The 17209-nt window shown below is 41.9% G+C and overlaps 1 protein-coding gene across 2 annotated transcripts in view; it reads left to right on the top strand.

Annotated features, from left to right (window-relative positions):
* Window positions 1–17209, top strand: part of LOC129703502 (glypican-5-like) — a 420578-nt gene that overhangs the window by 362474 nt on the left and 40895 nt on the right. The window lies entirely within an intron of this gene.

Raw genomic sequence — 17209 nt, 5'->3', positions numbered from 1 at the left:
CACAGGCCCACGTGCTGTCCAGCAGAGCAGAAAAAGAGAAAGAGTTCTGGCTTGACCTGTTTTATACCTGAGCTTCCTTTGAAACCCCCAGGTGGTCCTCTGGATAAAAGGGTTATTTTGATGATTCCCAGTTTCGATCTGGCATAAATAGGCTTCCGATGATAAGGGGTTTGCTGATGTCATGATCCCTCAGCCTGATCGTTATCCCATCGCCTGGATGGGCTCCTATTGTCTCGATAGATGGGTCATCCAAGATGGTGATTGTGCTTGTGCTGGCCTGTTTACCACCGTCTGCTGAGGCTTGGTTCCTTCCTTTGTGTATCCAAGATAATCTCGTTATCTCCGTCTCAGCCTTTCCTGTCCACATCATTCGCACAGTTGTGTGATGCCCAAGTCCACAGGCCAGACAGGTTTGAAACTTGAAACTGCTTCTTTCTATGGATTGGGGTTTTTTCCGTTGCAACCAGCAAATCTGTCTTTTTAAAATATCCATGTCCTTATCCGAGTTCCTCCATAATTTTGGAGGATTTGCCCCAATAACTTACACCACCGAGTCCACTGACCAGTGATCTTCGCACACTTACACTAACCTACACACACTAGGGACAATTTAACATTGATACCAAGCCAATATGATAAATTGTAATCTACAATTTGAGAAGGAGAAGGGTAAATCGGAGGTGTCGAACAAAGGGGACTATGGAGCCATGAGGGAGGAGCTGGCCAAAGTTGACTGGAAAGATACCCTAGCAGGGATGACAGTAGTACAACAATGGCAGGTATTTCTGGGAATAATACAGAAGGTGCAGGATCAGTTCATTCCAAAGAGGAAGAAAGATTCCAAGGGGAGTAAGGGGTGACTGTGGCTGACAAGGGAAGTCAGGGACAGTATAAAAATAAAAGAGAAGGAGTACAACATAGCAAAGATGAGCGGGAAGCCAGAGGATTGGGTAACATATAAAGATCAACGGAAGATAACTATAAAGGCAATACGGGGAGAAAAGATGAGGTACGATAGTTAGCTAGCCAAGATTATAAAGGAGAATAATAAAAGCTTATTTAGGCATGTGAAGAAGAAAAAAATAGTTGCGACTAAAGTTGGACCCTTGAAGACTGAAAAGGGTGAATTTATTAGGGGGAATAAGGAAATGGCAGATGAGTGGAACAGGTACTTTGGATCTGTCTTCACTAAGAAAGACACAAACAATCTTCCTGATGTACTAGACAGAGGATTTGGGGTGATGGAGGAACTGAAGGAAATCCACATTAGGCAGGAAATGGTGTTGAGTAGATGTTCTATAGATTCAGGATCAGTTCCTGTGGATTGGAAGGTAGCTAATGTTATCCCACTTTTGTCTGGGGATGTCTGGGGCTTGCAGTATGGACTTTAAAATTAAATGTGAACTCATAGTGATTTGGGAGATGGTGGCAAAAGTGGGTCAGGTGATATGGGGGAATGGAAGTTCTTGTACTTATGGTATGGATAGAGTGGATGTGAAAAAGATGATTCCACTAGTGCGAGGACCAGAGGTCATAGCCTCAGACTAAAAGGACTTCCCTTTAGGAAGGAGATGAGGAGGAATTTCTTTAGTCAGAGGGTGGCGAATTTGTGGAATTTCACTGCCAGAAATGCGGTGGAGGCAGATAGATAGATTTTTGATTAGTGCGTGTGTCAGGGGTTATGGGGAGAAGGCGAGAGAATGGGATTAAGAAGGAATGATAAATCAGCTATGATGGAATGGCTGATTTGACTTGATGGACCGAATGGCCTAATTCTGCTCCTTTCACTTACTAACTTATGTGGAGCATTCCACATAGTTAGGCTGTTCCTCTTGTGTTGAAATCCCATAAAATTTAGTTATTGTGGAAGTTTAATGGTGAAACCTCTATCTTTTCGAGTCCAATGAAAATGTTGGAATTACATCTCACTATAGTTAATTGAGCCCAGCAAATATATCAGGCGAATAACACATCAATCCCTGTACTAATTGATCAAGAAGGTGGAGAGTTGCAGTGAATTTAAATGTAAGGTATTTCTCCTCTGGTTTGAAGATCATATCACAAATTCACCCCAGACAGATGTCTCGCTTCTGAATGAAACCCAAGTTTCTTATTCAAGCTCTCCATCTTTTCACACAGAATCATTAAAGGTTAACAGTTGAGAGGTCAGGGTTTTATTTTGGAATATACAATCACACATATAAATGAGCCAATGAAGTAGGAGCAAGAGCAGGGTACTTTGCCTTTTAATAACATGATGGCTGGTCTGATTTATCCACAAGTACACATTTCCATTCACTTGACGTAACCTTTCACTCCCTTTATTATCAAGTACACGGTGACCTCTGCCTTAAAGATATTCAGCAATTCTGCTTCCAACGCCTTTGAGGAACAGAGTTCCATAGACTCATGGCACCTCTGAGAGATAAATAAATTCACCTCATCTTCATCTTAAATGGATGGCACCTTATATTTAAGCAATGACCCATAGTTTCAGATTATCCTACAACAGGAAACAACTTCTCTACATCCTCACTGAAGACACTGACTTAACATGTAAAAACTACTCAGGATCTTATATGTTTCAGTCTCTTACTCTTCTTGACTCCAACATATACTAGTTTAGCCTAGTCAACCTTTCCTCATAGCACTACCTGCCCTTTCCAGCTATAATCCAGTAAACCTTCTCACAATTGTTTCCAACATATTATCATTCTTTCATAAATAAGACTAACACGACATAGAGTACTGCAGATGCAGTCTCGAACGTGCCCTGTGCAACTAAAACATAATAACTCCTCTCCTCTGGTACATAATTCTCCTGAAAGTAAATGATAATATTGTGTTAGCTTACCTAATTACTTATGGTATCTGGACAATAGCCGTTTGAAAATCACACGCACAGACAACAGATCCCTCGGCATCCCAGATCCCTCGGCATCCATCTGCAGACTTTCACCATTTAAATAATTTGCTTCTTCAGTAAGTATTTAGTTTTCAGTTAGCCTTTAGTTTTCCCATCAAAATGGATAACTTCACATTTCCCCACATTTGACTCCATTTGCCAATTTATTTATGAACTTGTTTAACCCATGTATAGCCTTTTATAGACTCTGAATGTCCTTGTCACAACCAGAACAAGGGGTCACAGGTTAAGGATAAGGGGGAAATCTTTTAGGACCGAGATGAGGAAAAAACATTTTTCACACAGAGAGTGGTGAATCTCTGGAATTCTCTGCCACAGAAGGTAGTTGAGGCCAGTTCATTGGCTATATTTAAGAGGGAGTTAGATGTGGCCCTTGTGGCTAAAGGGATCAGGGGGTATGGAGAGAAGGCAGGTACAGGATACTGAGTTGGATGATCAGCCATGATCATATTGAATGGCGGTGCAGGCTCGAAGGGCCGAATGGCCTACTCCTGCACCTATTTTCTATGTTTCTATGTTTCTAACCCACTTTTCAGCCTAACATGTTGAGGCCCCATGAGTGATCAAAATGCACACCATTCATTGCATGTTGTCGACCAGGGAAGGAACTATTTTTGCCTATACAAGTTTCCTCTTGGGCAGATGATATTCTATCCACAATAATATGTTCCATCCTACATTGAGAGCTTTAATTTTGTTGAGTAAACTTTGATGCAACATCTTACTAAATGGCCTTCTGGAAAATCAAATGTAATATTTCACCCATTTTCCTTAATGTGTAGCGTTTATATTTCTTACAAACAACCCTATTTTGTATACAATGCCCCTTGCAATAACTATCGCCGTCTGTTTGCTTTCCTCATTATGTGGCTGCCTTTGGCAGACAATGTGTTGGAACACTCAGGAACTTTTGCATCTCAGAGATTTGCAGTCTTTCATCTTTGAGATAATATGCTGCATTTTATTTTTGCTGCCAGAAAAGCTTCAATGCAATTGTCGATGCATCTGACAGATTGGGCATTGTTACTGCAGGAAACACTTAAATGAGAAAGGAATGGTGGTACCATGGATAATGAGGTCCAACAACTTTACAGACACCAGTTTTGTGTCCACTCACAATGTTATTTTACCTCAGTTATCCATCCTATATCCATCCTATTTGAGTAGCTCATCTTGACTTTGTTTTTTGTCAGGGTGAGGTTTTCAAATCACTTAAGAAAATTATGAAGGTAAAGTAATAAAGTTGCCCCCTAATCTCCTATGAGATGCATAGAATATATAAATATTTGAGCTGGTCAGTTAAGAGCTACCCAGACTTCCCACCTTACAGCTTTAAATCCATATCCCCCTCAGCAATAACTCTTCAAGTGCTTCAGAAATGTGCTGAAGGTTTGTCTCTCCCCACCCTTTCAAGCTACGAGCTCAGCCACTAGTGAACAAATCTTGACTCATTTCCCCTCTAGCAAGCTACCAATTGCTTCAAATCTGTGTCCCTCTGGTGTGAAATAGTTTTTTTGAACATACTCCATACTCATAATATATCCAATAGAAAATGGTGCTGTTTTGTTAAGTTAGTTATGTCATTGATCTGAAATGCAAAGATACTGCCTCACGGTTTCAATCTGTTCTCCAAATTCTTCTGCAGTGTTGTTGATGTATTGCACTTTTGCAGAATGACACTTAATTCATCTGCTTTATCCAACCTGCAATCAACACTGGCCTAAGTTCCTCACCAATTACAGAAGGCTTCCCACTTTTCATTTTGTACAAGTTACCTGACAATGCTTCAAATATTTAGGAGGCATATTCAATTATCTTTTCAGTCAAATACATTTTGATTTAAAAGAATTATACCTTCTCTTTCAGGATAGGGTGTTTGGTCTTAATATAAACCATTTTAATCTGTTTTCAATTGTTATTAGTGAGCACTTCTGCGTAACAAAATATTATAATCATTAATGTTTATCAGAATCAATGCATAGAAAGCCCATGTGTAAGTTAAAAGGTATTTTCTTTCCTTCATCTGACTGGCTTTTTTCCCTCATTTAAACCTGATCCATTTCAAACATTCGAACTAAACTAGGTTCAGTTCCGTTCAAAATTAGGTGGCACAGGAGGGAGGATTTTCATACCGAGTGAGGCAAGGATATTAACTGCCGAGTTAGAGTTGATGAGGATTTGAACTATCAATGCTAATTTTCCCTTCAACTAAACAATTGCTAGTGAATGAAAGCACTTTGTTGTCCCTTGACCAACCAAGCCAGTCAGCTGAAAGTATCTGCATTCGGACTGCTCAAAACTGCCACCTGGTCAAGTGCCAATCATTTTGCCCTTGGTAAGTGTCATTGTCGCATGTGAGAGACAACAGTCTCAAGTGTCTCTGGAAGCAGTGATTTGGGATGCAGCCAAACCAGATTTGGTGACTGGTCAGCCCCTTTGATGTCGACTATTAACGACATCTTGATTATTTTAAATGGCTGTCTGCACCAGCTCCCAAAATAACCTTTGAACATTTCACAACAGTTCGAAAACCTCGAATTCAATCCATACCTTCATACCAGCCGTGTGACCAACCTTGTATGGATCTTCATATTAGCAGACTCCCTCATATAAAGTCGATGTAAGTCGATCATTCCCGATCTGTGTTTTGTAAACTTCAGCCAAGGTAACCTTTAGGATTATTACAGAGGGACAATTAATTTGGAATTCTTCTCCTGAAAACATCCCATTTAGATGTGAAGCAGCAAGGTGACAAAAGAATAGGAGTCAGCTGTAAACCCTTGCCCATTCCCCATAGAACAAGTGCCTAGACCTTGTCTGAAGGCCACAAGGCAATACCTCAGGCATTTGCCTTTTGCCACAATGCTGAAACCTAGCATAAACCCAGCAGTGGTCGAGCTGCTGCCTTACAGTGCCAGAGACTCGGGTTCGATCCTCACTATCGGTGCTGCCTGTATGGAGTTTGTACGTTCTCCCGTGACCACGTGGGTTTTCCCCGGGTGCTCTGGTTTCTGCCCACACTCCACAGACGTACAGGTTTATAGGTTAATTGGATTCAGTAAAGATTGTAAATTGTCCCTGATGCGTAGGATAGTGCTAGTGTGCGGGGATTTCTGGTTAACGTAGACTGGGTGGGCCGAAGGGCCTATTTCTGCGTTGTAACTCTGAACAAAAACTGGATAAACGGATCAAAAGGCAATGGCTCCTCTAAAATAGAGCTGCAAAGGGGCAAATAATCTGTTGGAGGTGGAACTCCACAAGTCGAGCAGTATCTGTGGACAGAAAGGAACTTTCAGTCGAGACCCTGCATCAAGACCTGATACAGGATTTCAATCCAAAATGTTGATCTGATTCGGGCTTTTTGCCTGAAACATTGACCGTTCCTTCCCATCCACAGATGCTGCTTGAACTGGTTAGTGCCCCCAGAAGATTGTTTGTTGCTGCAGATTCCAGCATCCACAGTTTCTTGTGTCTGCAAAGTAAAGGGCCTGTCCCACTTGGCCGTCATCTACGCGATAGACTGACGCGCGACAGTCGCGAGTGTCATCATGCGTCTTCATACGTCAGCACAGCCGTCTGGAGCGCGTAACGTCATTTGAATACCCAATTTATGATATTTACACAGTTTATGATATTTATGGTGAAATGTTCCAGTTTCTTGTGTGGTGCTAGCAATTGGAAAACTGCAGATATATTGCCCCTATCCAAAAAAAGAGGTAAATGAAAAGTCGCAAGCTGCAGACCAAATGAATCTGTAGGAAGGAACTGCAGATGCTGGTTTAAATTGAAGATAGACACAAAACGCAGAAGTAACTCGTGGGACAGGCAGCATCTCTGGAGAGAAGGAATGGATGATGTTTCAGGTCGAGACTTCTGCCAGTCCTGCTGAGTTACTCCTGCATTTTGTATCACTTATCTGGTTTGCTCTTCCATTTCTATATTGGTATGTAACCTTTCAGGAATTTGTGTGCAAGGATTTCCAGCTCGTTCTGAATACAAACATCTGCCAAACCCTCAATGTCTCACTCCTCATGTGAATTGCCTGTTGCCAAAGATTGCCAACATTCCTATTGTTCTGAAAATGCTAAATAATTATCCACAATGTACTCTTAAATCGCGCGTGCTTATATCCACGACGGGTAAAAGGCGGGCCGACTGCGCATGGGCGGCGCGCGGTGGCGCATGGTTACACACGGTGACGTTATCATGCATAACCATGCACTACACGTACGAGGTCAGGACGTCAGGGTGTGACCGCAGTATGTCCGCATGCGTAAGCGATAAGCCACGCCAGTGGCGCGCGAAGATTTTGTGCAGCACGAAATCCTGGAGCGCCGCGCGATACCGCGCGCAACTACACACTCCTCCACGCCTCTCCATGCGCCCGTCCCACGCTACCCACACGCTACACATGCATCACAACGCGACAACCACATTTTTGGAGGTTGTGTAAATGGCGCGCAAATGGCGGCCAAGTGGGACAGGCCCTTAAGCATGCTTAGCCTGGAAGCTCTATTGTTCAGGCAGCTAGTGAAGTGGTCAATCGGTGTGCTGATGAGTCATGTTCTCCTTACGCAGGCAGACAAGTCACCATCAGCACTGCAGAGTTTGTAGATGCTGCCTGAATTACAAGGAGAATATGGACTATATCTAAATCAGGAGCAAATGTTCATAAGGTCACTGTAAAGGCTGCTAATTTAGTTTAGGTGGCTGACATTCCTCTCAGGAAGAGGGGAATGACTGATAATAGACAAGGAAAGCTGTGTCATACACATTAGCTAGTTGTCAGTATTTCATGCCTAATAGTTTTCTATCACCAGGTTCCAGATGATAAATAAAGTTCCTGTGTCTCATTCATCTCGATCTGCTGGCTCCTGCTCGGCAATTTATGTCCTCGGCTTTGTCAATTTCACTGCGTGAGGGTGAGGGCCTTGAAAGAATGACAGAGGAAGGATAGATGGTACGTGAGTTGCAGCAAGAGATTTAACCAAGGGCAGAGAAGATCATGCTGTCTTTCTCTGTGTCTATTTACCCTGCAGCTCCCCATCCTTCCCCTCCGCTGCCATTGGCATAATATTCCAAATAACCTCTTGATATGCTGCCGTTCTGGTGACCTCTGGATGGGGTCAACTCCACTGATCCTCTGCGTTGGAGCAAGTGTATTGGAGTTTCTCAGATTGTCAACATCAAGAATGATTGTTGTCAAGGCAATTTACCATTAAGAGCATCACTCATATGTGACGTCAAACACAGACCCATATTTCCAGTCAGGGCCTGTGCTGACTTCTCTCTCTCCATGGCCTTGAGGTGTTTGATAAATTATGAAATCTGTTGTTTACTCCGGGTCGGATAGCCCTGTTGCAGAAATGGATGCATATGTCACGATCCTAGTTACATCTCCCTGAGTTTAAAAATTAGTTCAAATTTAGAGACTCACCAACACAACCCCTTTCGACCTCTCCGATGCATTGTTTGATGAATAGATTATATGTCGGACTGCCTTGCAAGAACTAGGCAAGCACCAGAGTCATTTTTTAGAGCAAGCATTGAGTGTTTATCAGTCATAGGAAGCAGTTTGACAAACCTGGTGTAAGCAGAACCCAAGGTTTTTTATCAGCACACATCCAACCTTGCATTGTGAGATCTCCTTTGGTTGAGGACAAGGCAGTTGTAGATGCATCCTAATCCATCACACAAACTGCCCCCCCCCCTTCCCCCATCAACTCCATCTACAATTCATGCTGTCTCGCGGAAGTAGTCAGCATAATCAAAGGCCACTTACACCCCAATCATTCCCTCTTCTCCCCTCTCCCATTGGGTAAAATATATGAAGTTTGAAAGTGCGTACTACTAGAATAGCTTCTTCCCTAATATCAGACAACTAAATTGTCCTCTCATAAGTTAATGTTATATTTCCAATCTCCTAACGTACCTCATTGTGCCTCTTGCACTTTTTTTAAGTGCAGTTTCTCGGTAGCTGCAAGAATGTATTCTGCACTCTGGTTATTGTTCTCTTTGCACTACGTGCTGTGTTGTCCATGCCTTGTTCCATGCAATGTATGGTATGATTTGTCCACAATGCACACAAACAATGTTTTTCATTGTATCTTGGTACATATGTCAATAATAATCCGATACCAATATTTGCAAATCAGGATATTGAATTCATGTCAAAGTTGGCAAAGTAGCTTAGCTAGTTTCCTCCCATATCCTCAGGATATGTGGGCTCCTTGGGTCAATTGGTTCCTGTAAATTGTGCCTAGTGCATTGGTGAGTGCTGGAATCTGGGGGAGGGGGGGAAATAAACAAGGATTCATGTAAAAATGGATGTTTGAAGGCTGGTTGGACTCAGTTGGCTGTGCTGTATGTCTCCATTTCTGTCCAGGGATTTTGACAATGGTAAAGAATGGCCAGTTGGCAGAAGACAAGCATGGCACAAAGAGAGAGCATTTGTAGAGAGCGCAGCTAGGGAAAAGAATCTGAGGCATCAGCGTAAAGTTGAATCTTTTTCTAACTGCTGAGTCAACTGTCTGTCACTGAGGACAGGAGCATGAGAGCATGGAATTAAACCACCAGTCAGTACTGACCCACACTCACAATTATGTTTCCTTAACTGATGTCATTTCGACTGCCTGACCACTGTTGCAGTCAATGTGACATATTCAGGATAATTAAACCTGCCATATCCTCCCTCCCACCACCAGCTCTCCTTCAAAGTTATCATTTACACTTGCAATGTATGATTAAATAGCCAATGTTCTGCTAAAATATAGGGTAAATATGCAAAGGATGCTGGAGGGGGAGATATTTATTGTGGTCCCTGTTTTGAAGCTCATGGTTTCCCTCTATGAGACATGATGCTATCATTTTTCTTTACTTACCCTATATGCAGAGTCCTAGAATCATTGAGAGCTGCAGCACAGAAATAGGCCATTCGACTCACTGTCCACATCGACAAGCAACCACCCATTGCACTAACCTTACACTAAATAATTTAATTCTCCCACATTTTCATCAACTGCTTGATTCTGCCTCTCACCTACACATTTGAAGCAATTCACAACAGCCAATAAGCACCATCAAGCCGCCTGTCTTTGGGATGTAGGAGGAAACCGGAGCACCCGGGGAAACCCACGTGGCCAGCGCAGAACGTCAAAACATCTCACAGACACTGCCCATGGACAGGATCGAACCTGGGTTGCAAGTGCTGTGAGACAGCAGCTCTATATGGATGCATTCTTTCCACCATTTAAGAAACATTTTGACAGGTACATTTGGACAGGTACATGGATAGGTCAGGTTTAGAGGGATATGGGACAAATACCATCAGGTGGGACTATAGATGGGACATGTTGGTCAGTGTGGGCAAGTTGGGACGAATGATCTGTGTCCACGCTGTATGACTCTGACTATGAGAGAAAGAAAGCAAATTAAGGAAACGCAGAGATGAAGAAAATCAAGAAGAAAACAGCATTTATGTAAAGCTCCTAATGATCTCTAGATGTCTCCAAGGACTTTGTAGCCAATGTCATGCTTTTGCTATGTGCCTATTTTAGTAAGGCAGGAAACACACTACAGTAGGTCATTAATAAACAAGCTTAATGAGGTTAGGGTAAGCTAAGGGTTAAACCTAACTTTAACATAGTAATATGAATTGAGTGTCATTAACTTCAGTAAAGAGATGCAAAATAGCCAGAGGATTTGGCTTTAATAGCATTGCTTCAGGGAAAGGCACTTGGCAGGACATGAAGGAAAACATGGATTATTTTCAGGCTACTTGTGTAGGCAGCACTTCTGCAGCAACTGGTTCCTACAGAGCTCAGTGTGAGAGAGTTACATTAACATCAGCAAAGATCCTGTTATTAACACAGGTTGATTGGAGTGGAATGACTGTGTGGCACAGTGAGGGTGCTGGGTTAACACCAGCAGAGCTACAACAATTTACATATCTTCCCAAGGGCCTTCAGATGATCATTAATAGGAGATAACTGTCAGGAAGCCATGCAGCAGCCAGATGCTAACCTTTTAAGGAATTAATGAAGAGCATTGTGAGGGAGAGAAGTAGGAAGATTTAGAGATGAGTTTTCAGAATCGTGGATTCATGTGGTAGCCAGGAGAGTGTTGGAATGGTCAGGGTTAATGAGGTGAGAATTTGTGTGGCAGGGAAGCTGAGGCAGAGCTGGGGTCTGGCAGTGTTGTGAATCAGGGACTCTTAGTAGTGGGGCCGATATTCATCTCGGAGTCAGATTTGGCTCAGTGGTTTATTTCAGCCTCGGGGAGATTTGGGAGAAATCGATGCAATGCTAAGGAGTTTTCAGCAGCATCTAAAAACCTTTGAATTATCTTCAATCGGACTTTATCAGACTTCAGTGGAATACCTTGTACTAAATGTTCCACCCTTTATCCTTTATCTGTGCACTGTGGACAATTTACTTTAGTTTAGAGGTACAGCATGGAAACAGGCCTAGCGAGTCTGCACTGATCAGCGATCCCCACACACTAACACTATCCTGCACACAGATTAGGGACATAGAAACATAGGAAATAGGTGCAGGATGAGGCCATTCGGCCTTTCGAGCCAGCACCGTCATTCATTGTGATTATGGCTGATCAATTTACAATTTTACCAGAGCCAATTAACCTACAAACTTGTACATCTTTGGAGTGTGGGATGAAACCGGAGCACCCGGAGAAAACTGACACGGGTTATGGGGAAAACATAAAAACTCCATATAGACAGTATCCATAATCAGGATCAAACCCGGGTCTCTGGCACTGTAAGGCAGCAACTCTACCGCTGCACCACTATGCCCCCCTTGATTGTATTCATAAATGGACAGCTTGATTGTGTTAAGGTATAGGGAGGAACTGCAGATGCTGATTTTCACAGAAAATAGACACAAAATGCTGGTGTAACTCAGCGGGTCAGGCAGCATCTCAGGAGAAAAGGAATTGGTGATGTTTTGGGTCGAGACCTTTCTTCAGACTAGTCTCAACCCAAATTGAGAATAGTCTCACCCCAAAACGTCACGTATTCCTTTTCTCCAGAGATGCTGAATTCATGCACTGTCTGTTCTTTGACTGAATAACATACAAACAAATGTTTTTTACCGTACCCTTGTACACGTCACAATAATAAACTAAACTAAACAAAACAATGGTTTAGATTTATTCCCAAAATGTGGCTGAAAATGTTTGCTGGTACATTACTGGATGCCAGACATGCAATCTGAGTATCCAGAGTCAGTGGAGGATGTGGAGAGATGTGAAGATGAGGCAGAACTGGGTGTAGTCAACCAACATGAACATCTTGACAATGCCTTTCTGGTCATGCTGTTGAGAGTCAGGAGGAACGATCCAGAAGCTGATTACTGGGGGCATCAGAGATGATACGCCATCCCATGGGATGGTGGTGGGGCAGTGGTTAACTTGCCAGATGAGTGATCCAGAGGCCTATACAAAATATCCAGAGATCCGAGTACAAATCCCAACATGGCAGCTGTGGAAATTATCCTTGGTTGTTCTGGAATTTGCAAAATCGGCAACAGTCATTAGTAATAATCAGCATGAAAATGATCAATTGTTTTAAAAGCCCACCATTGTCCCCCAGGAGAGGAAATCTGCTGTCATCCACTTTTTCTCCATGTGACCCTGAATCCACCAGTACATTTGCTTTTAAAAATTACTCAGCAAACTAGGTGAAACCCGTCTGATGAAGGGTTTTGGCCCGAAACATTGCCTATTTCCTTCGCTCCATAGATGCTGCTGCACCCGCCGACTTTCTCCAGCTTTTTTGTGTACCTTAGATGAAATCATAGTTGGATATTATATGCTGGACTTCCCATTGATGTCAGATACCACAGTAATTGAATAAAGTTTACGATAATTCTTAGAATGGATAGAACTGTGGATATAGGACTTTGGTTAGGCCACATTTGAGTATTGTGTGCAGTTCTGGTTGTCCCATTACAGGAAGAATGTGGAGGCTATGGAAAGGGTGCAGAGGAGGTTTACCAGAATTATACCTAGATTTAACTCGAGGGCGAGGTTGGACAGACTTAAATTGGTTTCTCTGGAGTTTTGAAGGTTACAGAGTGACTTGATAGAAGTATATATACTATCCGAGGCATAGATAGGGTAGAACCTTTTTCCCAGGATAGAAAAATCAAACATTAGAGGGCATAGCTTTAAGGCAAGAGGGCAGTTTAAAGCAGATGTGTGTGGCACGTTTATTACACAGAGGGTGGTGAGTGCCTGGAACACAGTGCCCAGAGTGGTGGTTGAGGCAGATATGATAGTGGCATTTAAGCTACTTTTGGATAGGCATAAAGATATGCAGAGAATGGAAGGATATGGATTATGCGCAGGCAGATAAGAGAAGGACTTGTCATCATGTTTGGCACAGAAATTGTGGGCCAAAGGGATTGTTCTTGTGCTGTGGCTATTCTATAATAATTAACCAAACAAAGTTACTGCTCGTTCTGGAAAACAGAAGAGAGATGATGAAGGCTGATATCATTAGTGGTATAGAATCATACAGCGAGGAAATAGGCTCGCCAGACCAATTCTCCCATACCAACTTGGTTTTGTAGCTGGATTAGTCCCATTTGCCTGTGATTGGTCCTTATCCCTCTAAATCCCATGATGTTGAGTTTACCATCACTTTGAACAAGCAGAGTGAGGTACAGGTATACTGATATTGTGCTTGCAACAGCACCACAGACACATAGACTTGGACAACACACAAAAACATGAATTATAATTCTACTATCTATTCTTGATCATTTAAAGCCATTCCTCTCCATTCAAATGAACAAAGATACTCTTTGCATACATGTGTGTGGGGAATGTTAGAACATAGTCAGGCAGTAAGTATCAGCACATTTGGGACATTTGCATTTGCAAGAGCATGCACAGGACTCCTGAATGTTAACATTTCTATGGAAAATGCCGATTGTTATCAAAAAACTTGGCAATGAATGACATTTGAGGTTATTTGGAGCCCTGCAGTCTGTTTCGACATCAATGCAAAGCTAAATGTTTGGACTGTTCAGAGGGAAAGCTGTGCTTTAGCTGAAAGAATCAATGCGAGAAACATCAAATTGCCCATTAACTACCTGGTAAAATGGCCATTAGAGACTAGTTAGACATAGAGAAGAGGAAAGCACTTGAAGATGGAGAATATCCCTTATAGAAATTCAAGGGTAATAATCATCAGGCAAAAGTAAAGTTTCTAATTCTGTTATCAAATCGATAACATAATAACGCAAATAACTCCGCAAATAACAGTTTTTCTGCCATCCTCTGACCATGCTAGTCAGCACATCTCCCCAGACAAATAATATCATAATGAAAATGCAAAATATCCAGATGTGGAAACTTAAGATCAAAATACAAAATGCTGGAAATGCTCAGGCAGCATATGTGAAAAAAGCACTTCTTATTCCAGTCAAGCTTTGCAACAGAACTGTTCTGATAAAATGTCATTGATATATAAACTGCTTCTCTTTCCAAAGAAACCTAATGGTTAAACATTATGATCCTGTTGCATTCAACTCCCTGCTATCCCAAAGATAGACACAAAAGCTGGGAGTTGACACGAAACGTCACATATTCCTTTTCTCCAGAGATGCTGTCTGGCCCGCTGAGTTACTCCAGCTTTTTGTGTCTATCTTCAGTTTATACTGGCATCTGCAGTTCCTTCTTACACATCCCCACCATCCCACAGCTATACAAAACATTAAGTGGAATAACCATGGCTAACACCTCACTGCACATCTTCCCGATGCCTAAAACCTTTTTGTTCTAATTTGGGCAGATTTAATCTTCTGAGCCCCTTACTAACCATTCTTCTGAGAAGAATTGCAAGGCACTAGTCCGCCTGCCTGCATTTGCCCATCCTTCTAAATATTTCGAATCCATGTATCTGGCCAAGTATCTTTTAAATATTGTTATAGTACTTACCTCAACAACGTCCTCTGTCAGCTTGTTCCATAAATCCACTACCCTTTGTGAGAAAAGGTTGCCCATCGGGTTCCTATTAAATCGTTCCCCTCTCACCTTAAACCTATGTCCTTTGATTTGATTCCCCAACACTAGGTAAAAGACTTGGAGCATTCACCCTATATGTTCCCCTCATGATTTTATACACTACTGTAAGATCATCACAGTCACCTGCACTGCGAGGAATATAGTCCTAGCCGGCTCAATCCTGCCTATAGTTCAGGCCCTTGATGGCTGGCAACATTGTAAATCTTCTCTGCATGCTTCCTAGCTTAACAATATCCTTCCTATAGCAGGGTGAGCAAAACTGAACACAATACCCCAAGTGTAGCCTCACCAATGTAATGTATAACTGTAACATAAGATCCCAACTTCGATACTCAATACTCTGAATGATGAAGGCCAATCATCTTGACCACCCTATCTATCTGTGACACCACTTTCAGGGAACTAGTATGTAGCTGCACATATGCACATATACTCCAATATATTGAGCCCCCATTTAGTTTAGTTTAATTCATTACTGTCACATGTACCGAGGTACAGTGAAAAACCTTTGTTTGTGATCCAATCAAAAAAAAAGTACACATGATTACAATCAAGTCATCCACTGTGCACGGATAAAGGATGAAGGATAAAACATTTGTACAAGTTAAAGTCCAATAAATTCTGAATAAAAACACACTCTAGCTGTTGAGAGGATGGTTCAATTACCTGATAACAGATGCAAAGAAACGGTCCCTAAATCTGGAAGTATGCATTTTCAAACTTCTATACTTGTGCCTGATGGACTGTATAACTATATCCACAATGCTGCCATCCACCAGTATCAATAAGAGTCCTTGCTACAGTCACCAGGTGTCGAGTAATTGTACTGGAACTCAACTTTGTCCCAGAATTGCTCTTGCCATTCTTGATAGCTCTGTGAATATTGCAGCAAGAATTCTTGTACCGCCTGGGATCATTTGACTTGGAGGCAGCGGACGTGGACACTCTTATAGAGACTGGTGGATAGTAGCATTGTGGATATACTTATGCAGTCCATTGATGTGGGCCAATAAGCTGGAATATAAATTCAATTTCCACTTTAGAAAATGAGAGATTTTCAGAGTGTATAACGCTCAGAAGCAGACAATTTTGCTCACCAAATCCATACCTACTTTCATGCCTCATTTCACCATTTTTCATGTAACCTAATCTGCATAGCTTATCAATATCTATCTCGGGAGACACAAGTGACTACAGATGCTGGAATCTGGAGCAATATACAATGCTGGAAGACCCCACCAGGTCAGGCTGCACCTGTGGAACAAAGGGATGGTTGACGTTCAGTTCAAGACCCTGCAACTATTCAGAGGTCCAAGACCTTGTTAAGTTCTTCTGGCAGTTTATTTTTTGCTCTATATCTTTCTTATCTTGTTTATCTATCCTCCCATTAGTTGCAATCACTTTGTAATGACCCACTGTATTTATCATTTACTATCTTACTGCTACCAACACATCATATTCTGCCTGGTTAGTCTACAACCTCATGGTATGAATACGGCATGAATCATCCACATTTTGCTTCCGAGATGGTGCCCAACCCAGGCGACTATTTGCGTGCTAGTCACTGAAGCAGATCTATAATCATATATTACAATTGTCCCACACTCTCACATTTCTACTCCTACAGCATTTCTTACTTTAATTATGATCTTAAACTCCTCTCAGAAATACACTGTAAATGGCTTGATTGTAATCATGTATTGTCTTCCTGCTGACAATAAAAGCTTTTCGCTGTACCTCGATACACATGACAATAAACTGAACTGAACGGAATTTCTCTCCCTCCATAGATGTTGCTCGACCTGCCGAGTTCCTCCAGCACTTTAGTTTTTCCTGTCACTTTTCTCTATTTAGCCCTCAAGTAATACCAATGTTTCTCGAACCACATTAGAAAATGTCATTCTGATCTTAAGTCTTCTATTTGGTCAATATTCATGTTTTATATGAAGAGAAATTAGTTCAATCTAATATAATCATTCCTGATTCTCAGTTCGGGTACCATTCTGGTAAATCTTTATGAGCTGCCTTCTCTTGTGCCTCTATATCTATAATGCTGAATGGAAACAAAATCACAAGTGTGGTTCCACCAGGTTCTTTCACAAGTTTAGCACAACTTATTTTCAATTTATTTCTTTCGTAATGAACCCCAGTGTTTCGGGGAGAAGGGTATGAAGTGTTTCTTCTCAACTGTCCACCCATGAGGAAGGGAAGGAAATTATTACCCTTGAGCTT

This window comes from Leucoraja erinacea, chromosome 14, assembly GCF_028641065.1.
Source record: "Leucoraja erinacea ecotype New England chromosome 14, Leri_hhj_1, whole genome shotgun sequence".
NCBI classification, from domain to species: domain Eukaryota; kingdom Metazoa; phylum Chordata; class Chondrichthyes; order Rajiformes; family Rajidae; genus Leucoraja; species Leucoraja erinaceus.
This window is presented reverse-complemented; position numbering and strand designations above follow the sequence as displayed.